General features: G+C 45.2%; 2 protein-coding genes across 13 annotated transcripts in view; one reads left to right on the top strand and one right to left on the bottom strand.

Moving 5' to 3' along the window:
- Positions 1-16,384, top strand: part of LOC128076892 (UDP-glucuronosyltransferase 1-6-like) — a 245,886-nt gene that overhangs the window by 73,796 nt on the left and 155,706 nt on the right. The gene's annotated exons all lie outside the window — the stretch shown is intronic.
- ASB1 (ankyrin repeat and SOCS box containing 1) overlaps positions 1-16,384 on the bottom strand; it is a 38,229-nt gene that overhangs the window by 6,597 nt on the left and 15,248 nt on the right. The window contains exons 6-9 of the transcript XR_008204722.1: positions 15,665-15,834; positions 15,315-15,446; positions 14,090-14,215; positions 12,450-12,640 (exon numbers count right to left, since the gene is read on the bottom strand). The gene's annotated coding sequence lies outside the window, so the exon portion shown is untranslated. The remainder of the gene's footprint in view (positions 1-12,449; positions 12,641-14,089; positions 14,216-15,314; positions 15,447-15,664; positions 15,835-16,384) is intronic.

Genomic DNA, 16,384 nt, shown 5'->3' with positions numbered 1-16,384 from the left:
GCTCCGATAATATTTTGATAAAATCCCATTTTGAGATTTCCCTCCCCCCCCCCACCCCACCCCTTTCCCTGCCCTTTTCTTGTGTCATAGCTCTGGCATGGTATAAAGGGGAACATATGTAGCAGACATAAATGCCAGATGAAAGAAGAGAGAAATATAGGAAAGTCGAGGAGGATAAGAAAGCACTCAGCTGCACTGAAACATCCACACCCAGCTAACATCTCTACCTAAAGCTGTGTTCTCCACCCTCCAACTCCATCCAATGCACGGAGCCTCAGCCTACCTGCAGCCTCGTTTATGGCACTACAGGAGCACAGAGAAATCTGAACCAAGGCTGTAGGACTTGTGTTAGCAAGTTGTGATCGTGCATGTGATACAGCACTGTCCAACTCCTCCATTGCTCTGGAAGATGCAAAAGCATGGGATGGATGTTCTCCTCACTGAGCTCCATTAGCTGGTTCAGGGATGAAAGCTTCTGGAAGTCCACTGCTTGCCTCCATCTGTCATTTATCTGCATTCCTCCCACAGAGCCAGCAGAGTTTATTTTTTTTAACCTACTGTTGGATAATAAGACAGATGTCCACACTGTGTCTCATTTTGAATACATCTAAACTAAAAACAAATGTATTTAGATGGGATGAATAAATGTGTGTGTTTTTCCTGTTCCAGAATCTCTGACTAATGCAAGAAAGAATGGCTGGCTCCCATTTTATTTTTTGAGGGAGCTACCTTTGAGATGGGAAAGTGAAGTACCCATTGAAGCACCAAGTGAACTATAGGGATTCTCAGAGTGACTTCTGTGATGTTTCCATAGGGCAAAGTAAAATGTGAGACAATATTGATGAAAATTATGCAAAATGCAAAGGAAGTGCTTTCTTCCTCCTGCCTCCCAGCTAGGTCTTCTGGGATGGGCTGAAGTCACCCAGCACAGAGGTGAAGCATTTGGATGGGGAACAGGGCACTACTTTGATGGAAGCTGAGTTACTTACAGAGGAAGGACACGCTCTCAGATTCCTTTCAAAGCCCAAGGCAGCATTTCTAAGGTGGAGATCAACTCTTGAACAGAGATCAGAACCACCAAGGATCAGGGGAAAACAAAAAGAAGAAAACAAGCAGGGGTGACCTGGAGTAGCAGAGGAAGGCAGGGCTCAGATCAAAGGAGAAGGGCAGCTCCAGAGCCACCACGCTGCCTCTGAAGACAAAGAGCTGTCTGGTTCTGGTGGGGTTTCCCCCACCGGTCCCAACGCAAGCCCCAAGCATGTGGGGTCTGTTTGGACAGCTGGCTGTCAGTGACCCCAGGTGCTCAGAGTGCTCGGTGGGCTCAGCAGTGCCGGCAGCTCAATGGGGGGCAGCCTGAAGAGCATGTGTGTGGTCAGAGCACCGTGCTCCTTCCCAGAGCAAGGGATTGCACACAGCACAGCTGAGAAAGTCAGGGTGCTTCAGAAGGGAGCAGGAGAATTCAGCGGCGCAACCACCTAGTGTTAATCAGTAGGGTCTATTTTATCCTCTTTTAAAGCAGTTGTCAGCGATGCATTTGCATTTGTCTCATGTCCTAGAAGTCTTAGATATCTCTGATGTCTTCCTGTCCACATGGATCTTTCTACAGCTGAAAAGGGCAATCAGATCAGCCCAGCCTAGGCTAGCGAAAGGAGGAGAAGCAAGCAATCTGCCACCTCTGAAGTACAGTGTGGGAGCCAGCATCCTAGGACATCTGTCAGGGAGTGTGATGGCTGGGGAGCACAGGGACCCGGGGACTGGGTGCTTGTCTTCATCAGTGGGATACAAGCAAGTCCTAGAACCTTTTGTTGTATGCTTTCATACAGCAAAAATGGATCCCTCTTCCTAGAAAGTCAGTCAAAAAAAGGTTCAGAGTTAGGAGGAGGAAAGCAAGACTTGAGATGGTGAAGTACAAGATTCATTGGCTAGGAATTTCAGCAGAAGCAAATTCTTCTCTTTGCAGACAAAAAGCAAAGGAAGTGCAGATGGAGGACCTCTTTGAGGATTTGTCAAGGAAAGTCCTCCTCAATGCTGCACCATAGCTTCCCCTCTAGGACAAACTCACAGCCACTGCCACATGGAGGCTCTTTGCCTAATGAAAGTGCTGTGAGAGCTGCTGCTAACAGCAGGAAAGGCAGAATGATAGCTCACTGCAAGTGACAGGCATGTCACGTTGCTTAACCAAGCTGTCAAAGGCAGTTGATGCTGAGCTTCCCATCATAGGAGTTACTGTAGGGGACTTCTGCATCCACCTGGCTCTTCTGTCTGGCTCCTTATCACAGGTGTGAGGTTACAAACTGAAAAAGCACACACAGATGGGTCCTTTCCAGAGATGGCAGTCACATCAGAACTCGGGCACTGTGTTTAAGTCTCTTCCTTATCCTAACTGCATTTCGGCCATCCAGTCCATTCTACCCCGAAATCTGTTCCAGAACCAGAAAACAATGTGTATCAGTTCTTACCCTCCAAATCTTCCCTCCTTGTAAAGTAGATGAACCCCTCCCCTCCCTTTGGGAAACCTCGCCTATCTGCTCCTTCCCCGTGCTGGAGACATTTGGATTCACCCATTTCTTCCTGCAGATGACTGCAGTCTCTTCCTGTTGGGGTTTAAGAATGTTTTTGCTGTCTCTGGTTAAGATTTCCAAAGCTGTCTAATGGTCCTGATGTCTGAGGAAGGCCTGTTCAGACATTAGCTGTCATGGAAGCTTAACACTGAGAGGGACCATCAGTGAGTGGTCTCTGGCTCAGCCCTGCTAAGAGCAGCTTTAGTTTCAAAGTTTGACCAGATCTCTCATGCCTTCTCTGGTCTAATTCTGAAAATCCCAAGGGAAATTCAATATTTAAGCCACTGTCCAGAACATCAGTTGAGTCCAGGCATCTCCTATTTTCCAGCAACTGTGAAAATCCCCACCCTAATCTCCACTTTGGAGCTGTCGGGTCCAAATCTCAGTAGCATTCACTGACTACTGCTTGCTTTATAAGCAGAAACTGACACAGCAAGCATGCCATGCTGGATGACTCCAAACACCATTTCAATGTTTGGAAGTCACAGCTGTCCTCTGTTACTCCTGAATTTGAGGAACAGTTGAGCTCCTGAGGCCACAACGTCAGCTGAAGTGAGGTCCTGAAACTCCTCTCCCTATTTTAATTTCCCTTAGCACATTACTCGCCCTAAGAGCTTTGCTTTCACTTGTTAGGTTTGGCATCTCTTTTCTACTATTTTTGGAGGATTCCAAAACACATTTCTGACTCTGGCCATCTTCTTCTTATAATTACTAATAATATTTTCCCTTCCACTCACTGGATTCATTCCCATGTTGGCTGCAAGGCTTCAATACCAATCACTGTTTAATTCAACCTTCCTCTCTTTGAGGAGCACCTTCTCATAACACTGCCACAAGTCCATGGAAAATGAAGTCTTGGAGAACCAAGAGTTTTGACTTGTGATTTGCAAAGCACCTTTAAATTTATCGCAGTGCATTCCTTCTTCATAAATGCTTTCCATCCCTCTTCCATGAAACAGAAGGGCCCGCATGCCATGTGCTTGACAGGACACAGGGAGAGGTCCAAACCTCAGGAAGCCTAAAATAGACTTCTTCTTTTTTTTCCCTGAAATGCTGGCATTTGGGAGATTGATGCAGTGGGATATTGTAGAGCAGAAGGGCTATTTGGAGCTGTCCCTGTCTAAACAAGCCTCTCTCAGATCACCCCCAAATTTAAGCACTGAGAATCAAGAGAAATCCTGAGGTTTCATCAAAGAAAGACTAAGAGTGGATGTGTCTACTAGAACTAGGGCAGCAAAAACGGGAAGAAGAAAAGGTTTTCCTGAGTATGACAAATATTTCCCATTGCTTCCTTTGGTGTTCAACTGTGTTCAGTCTTCAGTTTCATGATCCAGAAAAGCACACTATCTTTTATTCTTGGCAAATAAATAAAAAGACAAGAAGCAGTAAGCTTAGACCAACTTAAGACTATCTAATCATGACCTTTGGAATCCCTATGCCTCACAAAGCAAGGATGAAGTTTCTCCTGTCTTCAGCACTTGGTCTTCAGGCTCCATATTATCAGCTTGGAAAGCTGATCAAACCTCACTAGGAGTTCTCAAGGCCCTCTGCTGTGTGAGAACGTTTCTATGGATGCCTGCATTCACACTGACTTCAGTGCTGCTGGTCTGCCAGCAGATAATTCAGGTCAGAAGCTGATATGGATGGAGCAGGGAGGCCATCTCCATTGGCCCATGTAGTGACAACACGCAGCACAGCAGAGACACAGAAAGGAAAGTTATTCACCCCAGCTGAGTAAACATCAGGCTGCAGCTGGCCAGAAAACAGGCTCTGAGAGAGAAAGGACCTACACATAGGAAGACGGAGGGAAAGAAAGAGATTTCTGAAGACAAACGCAATATTCACTTCAAATCAATACAACCAAATCCCCGGATATGGTCTACCAAGTCTCATCTCAGTAAGGGAATCCACAGCTGGGGAGGATGAGAGTTAGGCACGTATGATGACAACCACAATCATTTCTCAGTATGCAGAAACACAGGCAGATTGGAGATATGGAAGGCTACTGAAGATAAGGAGGCTAGGACAGATCATTATAGCCAGTGCTCCAGCTGCTGGCTGGAGGTGCCTCACAGGAAATGCCTTTCAGAATCTAAACCTATCAGATGCTATCAAAATTCCTAAAAATGTGAAAAAGTGACTGCATACAAATAGCTGAGCTGTGGAGGAACCTAGCTCCAAGCTGCATATATCATGTTGCAGCAGCTAAAGGAAAGAACTGCCTTGAATCTGATTTCCATCTATGTGGGTTAGGTCACTCATGGTTATCAGAGCCATTCCTTCTCCCTGCCTAGTTGCCTAGCTAAAATCCTTGGCAGACATACAGAAAACAGTAGATTTAGAGTTTAGATGAGGAGACAGTGCATGGAGACTGTGCAATGCTCACAACACACCTCTCTCACATTGGCCAGCAGAACTCACCAACTTTTCCCTTCCCTTCCCTTCCCTTCCCTTCCCTTCCCTTCCCTTCCCTTCCCTTCCCTTCCCTTCCCTTCCCTTCCCTTCCCTTCCCTTCCCTTCCCTTCCCTTCCCTTCCCTTCCCTTCCCTTCCCTTCCCTTCCCTTCCCTTCCCTTCCCTTCCCTTCCCTTCCCTTCCCTTCCCTTCCCTTCCCTTCCCTTCCCTTCCCTTCCCTTCCCTTCCCTTCCCTTCCCTTCCCTTCCCTTCCCTTCCCTTCCCTTCCCTTCCCTTCCCTTCCCTTCCCTTCCCTTCCCTTCCCTTCCCTTCCCTTCCCTTCCCTTCCCTTCCCTTCCCTTCCCTTCCCTTCCCTTCCCTTCCCTTCCTCAAGTTTGCCATGATATGCAGAAACTCCACCAACAAAAAGGAAGATATACAACAAATATTAACACTGCAGACAGGATATATGCAATGTGTATGCATCCTTTTTTTTTCTCCTGCCTATATGTGCTCTTATGCAAAATTAGTAAACAACACGTTTTGAAAAAACCCTCATATCATCTAAGAAAAGGAGAAATGGGAAAATAAGACACTCGCCAAACGGAAAAGTAAGAAACCAGCAAAGTGATAAGTGTTATTCCCAGCAGGCTTCCCTGGGGTCAGGGGAGATCTTCAGGGCAGGAGGAAATGAAGGATGCCATTAGAGAAGGTAGCTGATAGGGGCCCTTATAAAACCTTCCCAAGGAATCTGCCTTGGTGATTTTTCCCACAGCATTACACAGCACAGTGTAATAAAAATGTCAGCAATGAAATAACACAGCTTGTCCTCAGACCCCCACCTCCCCACCACCTTTCCTGACTGAAGAAGTATGATGATATGTTAAGGCACCAGCGAGTTTTCCAATAGTAAAACAGGGGAAAACTTCATTTTGGACACCTGGACTCCAACACAACCTAGACTGTGAGTGGAAGAAATGCACCTGCCTCCACATAATGGCTGCACTGTGCAATCAGGTGAAAATCCATCTTTTTTTTTTTCTTTTTTTGTGGCTGCAATATGAACTTGAACTCGATATTCCTGCCTGCCCTACCAAAAGGTTCCCCAGCCCTCCATAAAACCATGCTGTGCAACAGGCCAGCCTGAAGTGATTTATTGCTCTGGGTGAAAATCAGATGAAATTCAGTTGTTTCCCATTCGAGCTTGAAACTAAGTGAACTTTGGCAGAGTTCTGCTTGGGCTTTGCTTTGGGTGAAACCAAAACACAAAGGGGGGATGAGGAAAGAGCGGGGAGTGAAACCAGGTACGCCAAAGTGGAAAACTGTTTTCTTGAACTCACGTGAACTCAAACCACTGACCTTCACACGCATCCAAGGCTCTCTCTACACCAGCTTGTAGTACATAAATCTGACACCAAACTTGGAACTGAGCTTCAACGTGGCTTAAACCACATGCAATTAGCTCGATTAAAGACTCGGGGGCCTGGTTGGATCCTGCCTGCACATTGATGTCTAACTGGGAGAAAAACTCGTGCTGCCAGCAGCTGTTGCCACTTTTGCAGTAGGGTGTAGTCTGGGGCCACATGCGCAGCAAAGTTGCATCTCAGGCTATTCATAAAGGCAGGAAAAATGTTCACTGTAAAGATGAAATGCATTCAAGAAGCTCACGTGCTTTCTGATCATGCTGTAGCAGGCATCAGTAAATGCAACAAGCTGAAATCACCGCCAAAAAAATATAAGCTGGGGTGGGGGGACTGCTGGAACCCATAAGTATTTAAAAAGAAAACAAAACCTGGAAACATTTGCCAAGTGAAACCAGACTTTGGTGATTATTTCATAATTATTCATGGCTAAGGGGCCAGAAAAAAATAAATAAATCAGTATTTAAATGGACTTTTTTGTTTGTTTGTTTGAGTACAATTGCTAATGGCGATGGTTAATGGAAAAAAAAATAGGGAGATGTGTACAACTGACGTACAGCCCTCACCTCCTCTGCGTGAGATTCTACATCAACCAGCAAAAGCCACTGCCTTATTGCTACAGGCCTCGTGTGAATTTTATCCAGAAAGTGATCTTTCAAAGCCTGGGTAGCTGCCAGGAATACCTCTGTTAAATACAATGCAAAATATAGATGGATACAATACAAAATAAAAGATACCCTGAAGGGTTATTAAATCTATTTCTCGCTGAGCCATTTTGCATCTCTGCTGTTGGCATGGAGGACAAGGCAAAAAAAAAAAAGGCACACTGCTTTCACATCTTTTAATTACGCAGTTCTAAGAGTGCTCCTGGGATGCTCTGAAATTGTTTTGATCCCACTTGAAGTCCTGCCTTCAATCTGAACGGAGTCCAAACGTGTTTGTGATCAACAAACCTATGCTCTGACCATCCTAACGCGGAATGCAGGGACCCAAGCTTCTCCTAATGCTCTCGCAGCATTTTTGCCTGCTGTCTGTGAAAACCCAAGGAAAACTTCCTCAGCTGTAAAAATGTGCCATGCTGCCCTATACATCTACTCTGATTATCAAGAACAACAGCAGATATGAAAGACAAAGGTTGTGAAAGGTTATGAGCTCTTTCTTATTAGCAAGGATAAATTCTTTGCTTCTTCCCTTAATGGACACCTTGACTTCTCAGCTCTGTCTTCCAAGAGAAGCCAGTTTATTTATTACCCTCAACATTTATTATTCTCCACAACATACTGTATTAGCTCAGCTAACAGTCCTCATGGCTTAGGAAGTGACAAAGTGACAGATTTTCCTAACATTCACACTAAGTCACTGAAGCACTTCTGAAAACACATGTCTAAGCAGGAACATGTAGAATTCAAAAGTCAAAACTGTGGCCTGTTTCCCTCAAACTGTGGCCTTGGGCAGGGATCACAGCATCACAACGTGATGTCTCAGCATGTCTAATGGCAGTACTACAGTTCCTACCATCCTCTTGGTGCCTGGAAGAGAAACTGCCACCAGGGGCTGTTCCTGGCAGAAAAGGCATTTCCTGATTTGTCTGGGTGAACCTTGATAAAATTACCCATCAGACCACCTACACAAAAGTTGAGAATTCTGGTTCAGTGGCAAAGACTGTATCAGAACATTTTAAGATGACACATAGGAACAGGTTGCCCAGAGATGCTGTGGATGCCCCATTCCTGGAGGCATTCAAGGCCAGGCTGGATGTGGCTTTGGGCAGCCTGGTCTGCTGGTTGGTGACCCTGCACATAGCAGGGGTCTAGATGATATCTGAGGTCCTTTTCAACCCAGGCCATTCTATGAAGATCCTTTAAATTAGATCTTAAGTACTCCTCTCCATTTATCCCTCTTCTTCCTCAATCCCCAGAAGCTATTAGAGAACAATGATCACAAATTAATCATAGATAGTAGAGTCCTCATCTATGGGCCTACATAGAGGATTTAAGAGCAAAAGGCAGGTCTGCTTCCTCTCTGAAAGCCAGAATCTAGTAAGATATTGGAACAGGCTGCCAAGGTGAGTGGTGGAGGCACACTAGAGGTGTTGAACAAATGTGGAGATGGGGTACTGAGGGACACGATCAGTGGGCACGGTGGGTGTGGGTTGGTGGTTGGACTAGCTGATCTTAGAGGTCTTTTCCAACCTTACAGATTCTTTGATTCCATTCTATCTCTAGTATCCTTCTAGAGCAGAGGTGGGAGACTTGGCAGCATAACTCGCCAGTACTGTACTGGCAATGTCTTTGAGCAGTGGAATCCACTCCAGGACATCAGTTCATCCAGTAGCCATATCCTGGCCCGTGTGAACAAGACCCCTGGGGAGGACTGTGTCCTTTCATGGCAGCATGGCGAAAGGGCAAAGCACCTGCTTAAACTACAGCCAGATAGGTACAGGGCAGAAATTGCAGAAAACTTTCCAAGAGGAAGGACAAACAAGCACGGGGATTCATTTCCTGGAGACCAGCTGGTTCAAGTCCTCCTACCTGGACAAATGATCTGCTTTTCCTAGGAAGAAACAGATATGTCAGTTCTGGGACCCTTTGGAGAAAATGGAGAAATTCCTAGAGAAACCATTCAAGACTTACTGGTTGCTGCCACTTTACAAAGAGGTCCGATGCCAACTACAGGAAGAGCAGCAGCCTCCTCACTGGTCATCACTCCAGAAGGGCCCAGCAGACAGAGGAGCAGCACTTGGCTGCAGCAGGGTCCCCCAGGGATGCTCCAGTTTTGCAAATGGGTCCAGATCCATATGGTGTCACTCACTGCTTGGAAAGGCCCTGTTCAGGCAATAACTGTTGAAGGGGCATTTTGACAAGTGCCTTGTTGCAATTGCCAACAGGCACTGACATAGCTGAATTTATATTGAAGCTTTATCTGTTGCCTGCAATTCTAATTTGTGGTTTGTAGGCCATAAAACTCCAAGTTTTCCAGGCAGGAAAAAAAAAAGTGACGATTGACTGTTACTGCTGCTTCTCTTTTTTTCCACTAGAGCTGTTCCTCATGCAGTTGTAACCAAATAGTAACCAAATAGACTGCCTAATGGCCAGTGCTGTTTATTCCAAAACAGTATGGATTTCCCATTTGTAATTCAAAAACCATAGGGTGTAACTTTCCTTGCTTGGCACAAAACATGGTCATGCTTCTAGGATACAAGCACAGAGACAATCCCGAGGAAAACTGCTTTTGCCTAAAGAGAGATCAATGAGAAATAAGCTGTCTTTCACTTTGGTGAATGATATATTTTAAAAGCACCTCCAGCCTAAGCTTCAAAACAGCCATTTGTTTCCCATAGAGAATATTTACTAGACTTTACACAGCTAAATACTTTCTATTCCCTGTCTTACATTCATTTTTCTTAGTGGCCCCATGCGTAGCCAGTTTCCATTTACACTTGAAATTGTTTTTTGAAACAAGCCTCATCAATACCGAGGAAACCACAAAACTAGAAAATCTTAGCATCTTTTCCTGTGAGATGTAGGAGAAAATCGGAACAATCTCAAGGAGATTTAAGGAAATTTCTGCATGAGGAGTACGAAGAATTGCAATAAAATGCACAAAAAGAAAGCAGTCTCTTCTCAGGTGACAAGTGGAATACAGCCTCAAGATGCACAAAGGGAGGTTCAGATTGTACCATCATAAAGAATTAATTCATTATTCACAGGGTGGTCAGGCAATGGAAGGGCTGCTCAGGGAGACAGTGGAGTGCCTGTCCCTGGAGGTGTTTAAGAGATGTGTAGATGTGGTACATGAGGATGTGGCTTAGTGGTTGGACTTGATGATCTCATGGATCTTTTCCAATCTAAATGATTCTGTGATCATTTAGAAAAAAATGGACTCCATGACTTACAGAGGAGTAGGTTCAATGCACATCTCCAGAAGTGGTTTAGACAAGGTTTGTCCCCTCTCAGAACAAAGTGGTGGGATTCCCTTTAGACTCCCTGGATACATTCAAGGCCAGGCTGGATGTGGCTCTGGGCAGGCTGGTCTGGTGGTTGGTGACCGTGCACGTGGCACTGGGGGTTGAAACTGCATGAGCATCGGTGGGCTTTTTCAGCCCAGGTTGTTCCGTGATTCCATGATTCTGTGATTCCCTTTTCAATAAATGCTATGGAGCACAACTAATGAGAGGACACACAGGCCGTGTCCATATCAGACAAGACAAGGAGCACTGCAGCCCACATGGGCGCAGGGCCGTGCCATGCCCAGTAGACCAGGGCAGAAGAAAAGGCAAAGCCCAGGTCCCCAGCATCCAGTGAGAAAGCAGTGAGCACCCAGGCAGCTGCAGGGTGGGATGGCCAGACAGAAGCACGAGGCCCAGCCTAGGAGCGGCTCGAGGGGCCACGAAGCGTTTTGGCATGCAGGCCCTCCTCAGGAGCCAAGGGGCAGAGTGGAAAAGCTTCCTCACAGGCAAATTACCTCGGCGGGAAGCTAAAAGATATTCCTATTGCCTGCAAAGCTGCATGCCAAGTCTGGTGTTTGTTTGTGTCTGTGTTTATTTCTCAGAGACTTTCTTTCTCTGCACCCCAGGGAACTGGCTGGATGCGAGCTCTGGCTCTCTCATGGAACAAGGATTAACTCCTGGATCCTGGCAGAACCGAGATCGGCTCCTGCTCAAATGTAGGCTGACAAAATGACCACAAGCCAGAAGACACCCAAAAAGCAGATGCTGCATGCCTCCCATCTGTCCAGCGGCTCAAATAAGTTGGGTGTATCCCCCGCCTACTCTGCACTTGGTTTATCAACTGGTTTATCATTGCCCAAGCCACAGCTGCCTGGGGATATTTGTGTCCCGTGGTGACTTTCAGCATGCTGATTATTTCCAGCATGAACCAAGACCACCGTGGACTTGTACGGCCCCTGATTCAGAGAACCTTGTTGAATTTGAAGGTAGGAAGGCAGTTCAGAAACAAGAGCAAGAGGCGCAGCGCTGTCTCAGAATTCACAATAAAACGGTGTTTGCTTGAGACCAGATTTGCACTGGGTTTTTGAATTCCTAAACTAATTACAATCTTCTGGTACAAACTGATTTTTCTCCTCCAATGGACCATGCTGACTCCCATAAAGGGAGGCTCTGACCTATTCTTTCAGAGGCTACTTTTAAGAGAGCGTGAGTAATAGCTGAAACACGTGGGGACTTCAACATTTGGGGTAGTTTCATGAAAAATCCTTTCTCCCTACCCCACTGGGGATAAACCAACGTCAGCACTTAGCTACATGGAAATGAATCGCCAGCCGTGGGCTTTCCGATCCCAACATCACACATTCCTGTTAGCGATGAATCACAAGGAGCACACATGGCACTTGCCCACAGCGACCTAGCTGGGACATGGGGAGATCTGAGTAGAAAAGGTGACGTGAAGGAAAAACCTGAGTCACTGAGAAAATGGGGAGTCCATCCCAGGTCTGGAGGCTTCCTGGCTCCCACCTTCCCATGGAACCAATGTGCTGCTGAGCTCAGCATGCGTCTGAGCCACATCAAACCAGAAAGCTTGTTGCCCTCTCCCTTGTCTTGTTACTGTCTACAGAGAAGGCAAATGGGAAGTTTTAGGCTTTTATCTTCAAGACAAAATGCTGGATAGTTGCCTGGTTAGAAACTTCAAGTTACCTTGCTGAGAGCAGCAGATGCTGCACTGCAGAGCAGAGCTCTAGACTTGAAATGCCAACTGCTCAAGAGCCAAACACGCACTCAAGCAGACAAGGCTCCCCTTAGTAGCCTAAACACAATTTGAAAGCAAGGTGGTATGTGGAAGAACAGAAGATCCATTTGATCTGTAATCTAAACTTCTAATGACATTCGTGGCATATGAACTATTTTCCATGGAAATCTATCTGCAGATATGCAAGCCAGATGCACTGATTTAATTAGCCCGTTTAACATCTTTAGTTATGTTTCAACATCTGACCCATGCTAAAAAGACCGGGTACTTCAAAGCCATGTGACTCATTTTTCATAAAAGAGAAAAGAAAAAACAGAAAGCCAAATTCACAGCGGACACCCATTGACATCCCCTTCACCAGCCTATTTACCATTTCCGCAGACGCTGGAAACGAATGCATCGCCAGTTAGATCACTTCTTCCAAATGGCAGGGTGGTGTCGTCCATATTCGTGCTGGACCCTGAAGAAGGTCCCACGTCAATGCATGCTGAGCCAAGGCTATCTGTGCTGGTTTGAAGAGGAGTGGTGCATACTCAGTATGTAGCCGCAGCATTTTAAACGCTGGGGAGCAAACACAAATCCACGGCACTTCACAATGGCAATGAATCTTCTCTCAGTGCTATGGAAATCTCAATGCTCAAACGTCCTTTAACAGTGCTGCTTCTTATCTTTTAGCTATAACATTATAGAAGTCATCTGTATTTGCACTCTTTTCTTTTGGCCCCTCTCCATACAGTTTCACACGTACAGAGCAAAGAGAAACAGGGTTCATGCACCAGCAGTGGGAACAGTGAAACTTCCTAGACTTGTTTGCAGTGGCACAATGTGCTTCATTGGCATCCTTGAATCATTCATAGTCTACAGTGCATGAAATACTTATTATTATCACTAAACCAAAGGCTTACAGACTAAACTCAAAGTTCACTGAACTCCCTGCAAAAACAGCTCCTGGTAAGATGGACCAGACCATGTCAGGATGCAAAGTTCAGACAGGCTATAGGAAATAGTTCTGCTTTGAGCAGAGGGCACTTTGGATAGGATGCCACAGTGCTGTGCCATGAGATCCATATAACTGCTGAAGAAGGGAGGGAAAGAGCAGCCAGAACATGCAGATGACCCACCTCCAGGCAGGTGGCAGCCACCAGCTCTGGGGAAGCAGAAATCTGCTTTGGTGCCCTGGCTTAAAGAAAGTTGCACTAATGGAGGCTGATCGTTATAGGAACTGATATCAGGAGAGGAGTTGTGGTAATTGAAAACTTCTGCTTTCCAAGGTAGTATTTATAGGAGGCTTTAATGCTTGCTTTGATGAAGTAAGGACTCAGATGCCCTTAAACAACAGAAGGTCTTACAACACATTTACTTTAAAGGAAAATTCCTTTCCAGCTCAACAAGAAGAATCTGGAGGTGAGTGTCTAAATGCTAGGGTGGTGCTGAGATGTGAGGAAGTCTTCACAAAGCATTACACAATGTCACAAAGGCTGTAGCCCCTCCAGACAGTTCTCATTATAATAACAAAATTAAAAAAAAAACCATTATGCGACGTCACGTTATATTTCTTTCAGTGGAAGTGTATGGAAGGAAGTCATTTGAAAGAAAAGCCTTTTCATAAAAATATAAATTTTGTGAAACATAGCACTTTGTACTGTCCTGTAGAATTGTTGGGGTTGATTTTATTTCATGTTTGGCTTCCTTTTTGTTTTTTTACCATGTTTCATCACGTGGTGAGAACAATACACTCCACTTTTTGGGGCATAAAAAGACTGAGAGGAGATCTGATCCATGTTTATAAATATCCAAAGGAAAGCAGGAGGCAAATGGATGAGGCCACGCTCTTCTCAACAGTATGCAACGATAGGACAAGGAGTAATGGCCTAAAACTTGAGCACAGGAAGTTCTGCACTAACATGTGGAAGAACATCTTTACATCAAGTAAGGGTGACGGAACACTGGAACAGATTGCCCAGAGTGTCTCCCCCTATGGAGATGCCCATGACCTGTCTGGACACCTACCTGTGTGACCTACTGTAGGGTATCTGCTTTAGCAGGGAAGTTGGACTCGATGAGATCCCTTCCAACAACTGTGATTCTGTGATCTCAAATCATCACAATTTCACTAAAACGTAAGAAAACGATGCTCTGAAAAAAAAAAATAAATCACAACATTGTCCCAATCAAAGCCCAGCTGCAGATGCTAGTAGCAATTTAGAAATAATAAAAATAAGTGCTTACACTATTGTATCACATGACAATTTGTTTTCACTACAGACAGTGTTACAGAATAATATTGATACGATCAAATAAAAGAGCAAATTTTCAGGAACAGCTTTTGCATGGACATGAAATGTTCAAATGCTGAAAATCGTGAAAATGAAGACTTGTTGGTAAAAACCGTGTGCTGAGAGAAATGAAAGAAACATATGAACCCTTTACTACATCCCACCCACTAACAAAAATGGGCTCAGAAAGGCCAGAAACACCCACAAAACAGTTGACCCCACTTCCTGTGCCTCCTTAGCGTTCTGGGCCTCCAAACGGGACCACAGCTCTCAATGCCATAAATGACACTGCACGGGGCTAAGAGCTCAGTGCTTTTAAGGCGACTTCTTAATTTAACTTGCAATTTATGAAGGCATTTTACCATCCTTCAACTCTCATTTTCTCTGAGCAAATGCAGACCCCTCTTTGCAAGATGTCAAATAAATGAATATCGCCAAATTATTAAAATTAAAGGCAAGTGCAGAGTTGGCCAAACAAATTATGGCTGGAAACCAGCTTCCACATTCCCCTAGTGGCTTTCAGATGGTTGTGGAAAGATGCCATCGGAGAAAACGTCGTGTCTGCAAGCATCACCTCACCCTGGTATGTTTGGAAAGCTTATAGAAATCCTGTGCCACAGGGAGTGGGCTGTGTGCAGATCATACATCATCCTGCTGCTTTCTGAGGGGACACTTGAAGCCATTAATCAGTGCTAATGGCAGTCCTGGTCTACCTTGCCCATTGTGGCTTTAATTTTCTTCCCAGTTTCAAAGTGATAGAAGGTGGCTGAGTATGGAGACATAATGGCTGATTCCATCTGTCTGGCCCATCTTAACCAAATTGCCTGAAATGCATCTAGATATTTTCTGAATGCATCTTGCACAAAGCTTTCAGGCAAAGGCTTAGCCATGCCCCCCGTTAACTCACAGCCTTCAATAAGCATACATTTGATAGGTAACAAGAATGTCCAGCATCTTACCTGTGGTTTTCCACTGATGGGCAGCCAGCTTGGCCAGCACTTTCAGTATTTGGGCATTTTAGTACCTTTTTAGGATAACAATCACAGCACACATAGAGCTCCTGGCCAGGCATTCTCAGACGGGATGATTTGCTGTTGGAAAGATTTGTTGTGCCTTTTACAAACACCAGATGCTCGGTGAAGAGAAAATAAAGCATACTTTCCAGTAAACAAAAGCAGGTTTCATTTGTCTCTAAAGCATAAACAAAATAAACAAAAAAGAAGAAGAAAAAAAGGGAAAAAAGTGCAAAACAGCTTGTACATATGCATCAGGGGGAGAAAGTGGTGAAAGAAGTGAGAAGTGCATGTACCTGGAGACGGATTAATGGGCTCTGTGGTGCAACGATGGTCTTGGAGGGCTGGAGCCTCCTTTCCTCCACACAAGGCTCAAACACTGTGTGGGTTTTCTTTTTCTTGCAGGTTACTCTTTGCATGGGACAGAGGGCTCACGCAGAGAAACTGGAAAATGACCCTGAAGGAGCTGATAGGGAACAAAGCAAGTTAAACAAGCAGGGGCTTCCCCAGCAGGAGCTGGGGGAATGGAAGTAACACATACTAGAGGAAATACTTTGAGACTGTGAGATTTACTGCAGCCTTGGTTGGTTTTCATAGCCCAGGGCAAATATTAGAGCATTTCATAGTGCAAAGCAAAACCTCTTCCCTTCCACACTGCTGCAGGAAAAGTAACTGCATTAGATCCTGAGATAAGATTGATGAATGTGATCCACTAAAAAAAGTTGCAATGACTGACATTATAAAAAACAAGGGCAGGCTCTCAGATGGGCTCTTCTCCTCAGAAATACAAGAAATTCAATGAGAGGTGACCAGAAACCTCATCCTGTCTCCTCCAGAGAGACGACCAAGAGGGGACAGGTTTACAGCACACAAATTCAGGGCTTGAGTCCAGCAGCCCTTTAAACAATTCATATTTATCAGGCTGGCATTTGCAGCTCAGATCTCTCCCCAGTGACAATAAATCTCCAGTACTTTCCAAGCTGCTGCACGGAGATAGTTGCTGACCTATTCCCCAG

This window comes from Tympanuchus pallidicinctus, unplaced genomic scaffold, assembly GCF_026119805.1.
Source record: "Tympanuchus pallidicinctus isolate F22 unplaced genomic scaffold, pur_lepc_1.0 scaffold15, whole genome shotgun sequence".
In the NCBI taxonomy this organism is placed as follows: Eukaryota; Metazoa; Chordata; class Aves; order Galliformes; family Phasianidae; genus Tympanuchus; species Tympanuchus pallidicinctus.
Note: the sequence above shows the minus strand (reverse complement) of the source record. Positions and strands in the feature narration are given on the sequence as shown.